Source organism: Triticum dicoccoides, chromosome 6B, assembly GCF_002162155.2.
Source record: "Triticum dicoccoides isolate Atlit2015 ecotype Zavitan chromosome 6B, WEW_v2.0, whole genome shotgun sequence".
NCBI lineage: Eukaryota > Viridiplantae > Streptophyta > Magnoliopsida > Poales > Poaceae > Triticum > Triticum dicoccoides.
In genome coordinates, this window is record NC_041391.1 from 179,261,837 (window position 1) to 179,269,470 (window position 7,634).

Sequence of the window (7,634 nt, forward strand, 5' to 3'; positions counted from 1 at the left end):
ATTTCTATCCTGAGATATAGAGTAATATCAGATGTTAATCGAAAAAGAGTTATATCAGGGATTTGACAATTGGACTTTTTTTATTTCATCCTGATTAAGTTGTCCTGTACATGTGTTAAACTTGCCTCTCTACTAATGCATAATGCAGTTTGACCTTCCACTGCTTGGCCATATCGGTTGGACTGACACCCTCGCGCCGAGGCGCGTTGCCGATCTAGTCTATCATTAAGATCGTAAAAGCCCACGTGATATGGCCACTTGCTCGACGACTGTGTGGGAGACCAGGGAGTGCATGTAGAGATGACTGATCAAGGCGCGTACATGTAAGAAAGGACTGATCAGGGTGCGGATGATCGTGTGTATACTTCTTTGCTCAATTCCACATCTCCGTGCAATCTCACATGCAGTGTTGCGCTGCAAACTCGCATGCACATCTTCATTTGTCTGCATGGAGGAAGAAAAGATGACGGCAGCAAAGATTTAATTAGAAATGAAACTTCAAAATGTTTTGTAGCTCAAACCGTTTGTCCAATTGAAAAACCGTTTTCACATAAAATATTCATCGCGACGAGACCTTCGAAACTAAATCCCATGTTGGTATGTTTCGATGACTTTTTTGGGGGGTCGAAAATTATCAGACCTAGGCTAAATAAGTTATCATCTGAGTAGTACGCCAGTTACCATCCTGTTTACAAGGAAATTAGCGGGGCATAAAAATGACTCCTCCAACATTCTCTCCACATGCAAATGCAGTAGAGCATAGGAAACCTGATGTCATTATAGATTCTCGCTATTTTGAAACTGTCATTTTGCTTGAAAAATCGTTTTCACATAAAAAATCCATCGTGATGAGAACTTCAAAACTAGATCTCTTATTGACATGTTTTGATCACTTTTTTGTCAAAAGTTACCGCAAAGTTATTAGTTTTGTTATATGTATATTAACATGTTATTTATGTAGAAGTGACCGGAGTTGTGTTTTCAACGACTTCTTTCCACGTGGTCAAATTTACCGTGGTATTTATTACTAAGTTATCAGCTCTGGATGCATACATTATCGTGCTATTTGTACAGAAGTAACTGGGGTATGTTTCAGTAACTTTTTATTCTGGTCTAAAGTTACCACATTGTTTATACCTAAGTTGTCAGGTCTATGATGCGTGAGTTACCATTCTATTGACAAAAAAGTTACCGGAGGTATATTTCATCAACAACCCTCCCCCACCCCTCATCACCATCGCCAAAGTTACCAAGAATGGGATACATAAGTTATCAGGTCTGCGATGTGTGAGTTATAATGTTACTCACACAAAAAGTTACCAAGGGTATATTTCATCAACCACCCTCCCCCACCCGGTCACCAAAGTTATCAAGACTGGGGTACATTAGTTATCAGGTCTACGATGTGTGAGTTACAGTGCTATTCACATAAAAAGTTATCGGGGGTATATTTCATCACTCCTCCCTCGCAAAAAAGTACCAGGACCGGGGTGCCTAAGTTATCGGGTCTCCGATGTGTGAGTTACCATACTATTCACAAGAAAGTTACCGGAGAGATACTTGATCACCACCCCTCCCCCCGCTAAAGTTATCAGGACCAGGGTACATAAATTATCAGGTCTGTGATGTGTGAATCATCAGGGTGTTTGTATGTAAGTTATCAGGTCCACGATGCGTTAATGACCATGTTATTCACACTACATTATTGGGGGATGTTTCAACAAAAAAACCAGGTCAAAATAATCATGGTATTTGTACGTGGGTTATCAACTTTGTTTTGCATGTATTACATGCTATTTACATAGAAAATACCGGTGGTATATTTTTGAACAACTTTTTCCCCGGGTCAAAAAAGTTGCCGTGATGTTTGTACATCAGTTACCAGCTTGGTTGTGCATATATTACCAAGTTATCTACACAGAAGATATCAGGTTTTTTAACAAAAAGAAATTCTGATAATAGTTATCGCGGTGTTTGTACATAAGTTATCAGGTCTATGGTGCGTTTATTACCATGTTATTGACACATAGGTTATCGGGCTACGTTTCATTAACTCCCCAACCTCGTGTCAAAGTTAGCAAGATGGTGATATAAGAAAGATCTGAACACTATTGAGAACAACTAATGGTGAGTGAGTTGGCTAGCTCCATGCACCTCATTCCAAGAGGTTGTGTCTTTGATCCTCCTTCTTGCACCTTTATTTTTTTCGACCCGACGATGATGAGATTGTTCAGATCTGTTGCAAAAATGAGGTGGTTCGGATTTTAGCTTGTCGATTATCATAAGTATAGTAAACTTAGCCACTCAAATTAATGTGTCTTGTCCAAACTGACAACAACCAACAAAAGTTGAGTTGGTTATAAGAGGTGCTACTGTGTGCGTTGCATTGAAAATTGCAGATTGATATGCAAGGGAAGGTGCTGCATGCATTGGAGACAGGAACTGACTCATGCGCAGGATGGTACAGTATATTCTATTATGAAAACTCTACAATGAAAAATGCAGAAGGCATGGCAGGGTGCACTGTAGCACTCGCACTGTGCCCAAGCCATCTGATGAAAGGTAGGCGCCTTAATCATGGCAGAGAAGCCGGTTGCATGCGTGCATTGCATGTGGGAAGGACCACGGGGTGTGCGGCCTTAATCATGACAGAGAAGCCGGTTGCATGTGTGCACTGCATGTGTGAAGAATCGCTGGGTGTGCATCCTTAATCATGGCAGAGAAGCCGGTTACATGTGTGCACTTTTCCGAGATTAAAATAAAGCAGCCAAAAGACAGTCTTCGAATACCTGGATAAATCGCGACCACGCGATGGGAATCGGACGAGGCACGAATCGTTCGTGCATGTCGCTAAATTCCTGCCGGCAGGAAATTAGCTTTCCCGTTTTATTATTCCTGTCCTCGGATCAAAGACCAAAGGGCCGCTCCAGTTTCTCACGACGGCGTGGTGGCGGAACAGGGGTGGCGCAGTAGGGCGGCGCAATCCAGCAGTTCGTCAAAGAATACCGCGAGGCAGGGAGGTAACTACGGTACACACATGGTTTGTACGCATGAATCGAGGATGCATCCAATGTCTCTGCGGTACCCGGTAGAAATCGGCACCACTAGTTTTTCATTTCTCGTATAGACTTTAGTCAAATGTTCACTTCATTGTACTCCTTCATTCATCTTTCTTTGTACATGAAAGTAATATTCTCACACTTTTAATAAAACTGAATAACAAAAAGTAAACGCGAGCAACCAATAAATTAAGCTACAATTTAGCCAACAATGTACTCATACTTCTGCTTGCCAGTATATCTTAGATTGGCACACGTGGTGCACGAGGAGGCTGCTGTCCAGCTGCTGTTGCGGAAGGCGGTGTAGAAGACTCTGGCGCGTCGTGTCCGCCATACGTGCGAGCAAGCCACACCCAGAACGCTGCCAGCCCGACTACGAACACTGCAACGACGAAGGTGCAACCCGCCAATACACGGCTGTCCTTGACCGAGATGCCCAGGACGATGGTCACCATCACAGAGATAACGCCAAGGCCAATGCCCCACAATCCTATGTCGAAGAGCTTCTCGAAGACGGTCACTGGCATGCGCGGCAGGAACAACTCCGCATAGGACCTGATCAAGAAGAGCAGCGACCAGTAGACGCTGGATGAGAGCAGCAGCCGCAGCCGCCATGGGACGCTGCTGAAGTAGGAAGGAGAGATCGATGTGTACGCGTACACGAGACAAGAGGTCACACCTACAGGGAGCAAAATCTGGCCGATGACAGCCAGAGTCCACCTTCTAAGACGGGATACGTGTGCCAGCTTCTCCCCGAGCGTCAGGCGCAATAAGGGCACGTCCAACTGCTTCTCCTTGAAGGCGAACACTGCGCGGACAAACTCCTAGTAGACCTCTGGGCAGCCGGTGTGGTCTAACTTGCCGGCCTTGCGCATGCGTTCCGGTTGGAACTGGAGCCCCATGATGAACTTGCCCTCTCCGGGGCAGTAGGCGTCGGGGTCATAGAACCCTTCCACCAGCCCGTCCGGCGTCAATGCCATCGGCACGAACCGCTTCGCCAGCTGCCGCACTCCCTGGTGGTGGTAGCTGCTCACCGTAATCACTTCATTATCTTCACCGTGCTCGAACCAGTAGTGCAGCGGTGTCCCGGGAAGGATGCGCACCGGGTGCCAGTGCCCATGATTGTCGCGGTAGTCGATGACCCGTTTGAGCTCCTGCTCAACGTTCTGGTAGAGCGAGCCGCCGCAGGCAACGTTGAGCACATGGGAGCCACGGCAGATGCCGAGGACCGGGATGTTGCGCTCGACGCAGCGGCGCACCAGGAGTTCGATGGAGTCTAGGTCGTAGTCCGCGCTGGTGTCGAACGGCTGGAGGTGCCTCATGAACTCGATCAGCTGCAAAGGTGACAGATCGTCGTCGCCACGGTACATGGAGTTGTCCATGTCTTCTTCACACTCGCACAGGAGCACGCCGTGGATGGGCTCCCAAGACTGCGCGCCGGAGACCTGCGGCACCATGACCGGCACAGCGTCGTCCAGGTGATGCTCCCCTGCATCCATCCATGAGCCGTGCAAATATGAGTAGCCGCCTGATCCGTACAAGCTTTCTCGCAAAAATAAATAATAATCCATCAATTAGATCAACAACTCACGGCCGAACTTGTTCTTGTGGACGGCTCGGTGGGATACGACGAGCACGCGGGGGAGCGTCCGGGAGAGATCAGGGGAGGAAGACATTGTTACTGTAGCTGTTGTGATTGATCGTATATTAGATTGGTGTCGGTTTTCTTGGATTTAGGGTGAAAAAGTTGTATCTACATTCATCGAGGTATTTATAGAAGGCAATCGTGAGGAATAGCTGGATGTCGAAATTGGCGTGCTGCCCACGGCGGTAGCTACTACGCACGCATCCTCCGCCTGCCACGCGGTCAAGGTAATCAGGCAACCAAGGGCAATCCGTATTCCCTAATCACATTGGCCCAGCAGCCAAAAAAATAGCACAACACCATATTTGGGGTTAGGGTTATGTCTATGTCACATCTAGATGTGAGATATTATCTCACATCTAATATGACATTATCTTAGTTGATTTTTTTGTTTGTTGGTTTTCCTTTTTGCTGTTGTCCAGCCTAGCGTAATTTTTATTTTTAGAGAATCACCCAGCATGACTAAAACAGAGGGCCACACAGAGCATGCTCGCATGGGCTAAGGCTTACCGCTGCCGCTGTTCCCTTGCTAATGCTGCTGGCCGTCGTACTAGTACAAACGACAGCTCGCGTCCCTTCGTGTTGTTGCTGCTAGTTGTATTACTATATTACACAGCAACAAGCGTTTTCTTTCTGTTGTTGTTGCTAGTCGTACTACAATGCTACACTACACGATAGCTCGCATCCTTCTCTTCTTACGACGGAGATAATCTCGCTAGCATATTAGTTTTCTTTCCAATAAACATGTGAGAGATGAACTCATTTTGATTTTTTTTAAAAATTTAATAAACACAAACAATTTTAGAATAATGAACAAATTTACGAATTTTGGAACATTTAATAAATCTTGTGAATTTATGAAAAAAGACAAAAAAATGAAAAAATGAGATCAACTTTGGAAAATAGAAAAATTAAAAGGAGAGAAAAACCAATAAATAAAACATGATAAAATAAAAAAAACATAAAAACATGAACAAAACAAAACAGAAAACATATCCTAGCTACTTGGGTCGGCTCATCTGCAGTTTCTTCGCTGTCGAGGGTGGACTTGCAACTGGTACAAAAAAATGTCGGACCCCCAATGGCAAGTCGAGGGTGGACTCACAATTGGGACTAAAAATGGTCAACCCCTAGTCATGTGTTCTGTTTAGACTTGCAACTGAGACAACAAAGGTTGGGCCCTAGTTGCGAGTCAAGGGTGTACTTGCAACTGGGACAAGAAAAGGTGAGCCCCAGTTGCGAGTCGGCAGTGAACTTGCGATTTAGACACAAAAAAGGTCGGGGCCCAGTTGCGAATCGAGAGTGGACTTGCAATTGGGAGTAAGAAACTCGGGCCGCAGCTGCGTGTCGAGGGTTGACGTGCAACTCAAACAAAAAAGGTTGGGCCCTAGTTGCGAGTTGACGATGAACTTACAACTCGGACAAAAAAAAGTTTGGCCCCAGTTGCAAGTCGAGGGTGGACTTGCAACTCGGAAAAAATAGGTCGGGCCCGAGTTGCGATTCGAGGGTGGACTTGCAACTTGGACAAAAGAAAAGTCTCACCCTATTTGTGAGTCGAGAGTGGACCTGGAACCAGGACAAAAAAGGTTGGGCCCCGAATTGAGGTTGGACTTTCAACAGGGACAAAAGAAGGTCGGACCTCAGTTGCAAGTTGAAGGGGGACTTGCAATTAGGAGGGAAAAAATGTCGGGCCCCAGTTGCGAATTGACAGTGAAATTGCAACCGGAAAAAAATGTCGGGCCCAATTATGACTCGAGGGTATACTTGCAACTTAGACAAAAAAAGGTCGGACCCCCAGTTGCGAGTTGAAGGTGGACTTGCAATTAGGGGGGAGGGGGGTGTCGAGGCCCAGTTGCGAGTCGACAGTGAAATTGCAACCGGAGAAAAATGCTGGGCCCAGTTGCGACTCGGGGGTATACTTGCAACTTAGACAAAAAAAAAGGTCGGACCCCTAGTTGCGAGTTGAGGGTGGACTTGCAACTAGGACAAAAAAAGGTCAGGTCAAAGTTACGGGTCGACGGGTGTGCAACAGGGACAAAAAAGGTCGAGCCCTAGTTGCGAGTCAAGGATGGGCTTGCAACTAGGAAAAAAGGTTGAGCCCCAGTTGCGAGTCGACGGTGGACTTGCAACTGGGACAAAAATGTCAAGTCTCGGTTGCGAGTCAAGAACGTACTTGCAACTGGGACAAAGATGGTTGGACCCTAGTTGCGAGTCGACAGTGGACTTGCAACTGGGACAAAATGACCAGGTTCCAATTGCGAGTCGAGGGTAGACTTGTAACTTGGACAAAAAATGGTCAAGCACCAGTTGCGAGTCGAGGGGACAAATGTGAAGCCAAACATGCTTAGGCCAACAACAGTATACGCAAATAGCGACAAGCAAGGTAGAAGATAGAGCGCTTGAAATTGAGAAAAGTATGAGTCTAGTTGCGAGTCGAGGGTGGACTTGCACCTGGGACAACTACGAAATTACGAGCCTAGTTGCGAGTCAAGGTTTGACTTCCAACTAGGATGAAAAAATTACAGGCCAGTTGCATGTCATGGGTGGACCTATAACTGGGATGCAAAATAAACCATGGGCAAAATAACATGGGTCAAAGGTCGGTCAGTGAGAAGATGGGGATAAGCTTCATCGTCGAACCTCAAACGATAACATATATGGGCCCATGTGAAAAGAAACGCGAGAACATGATGACACAAAAAATGAGACAAGAGGACACGTGGCAAAAAATTGACGAGCAAAAAAAGATGCGCATGTTTGGTTTGTACGAACATTAAGACAAACAAATCCGACAGTTATAGACTTAGATGAGCTGAAAATTCATCTAGATTGATTTTAGCAAATCTGAAATAAAAAATCTAGCTACACGGTCAAACAAAAAATAAAACAAAAAGAGGGAATAAAAAGACACGTGGCCCTCCAAAAAAACT

General features: G+C 45.7%; 1 pseudogene; it reads right to left on the minus strand.

Moving 5' to 3' along the window:
* Window positions 1–3,301: 3,301 nt before the first annotated feature.
* LOC119321012 lies at window positions 3,302–4,735 on the minus strand (annotated as a pseudogene).
* Between the last annotated feature and the right edge of the window lie 2,899 nt (window positions 4,736–7,634).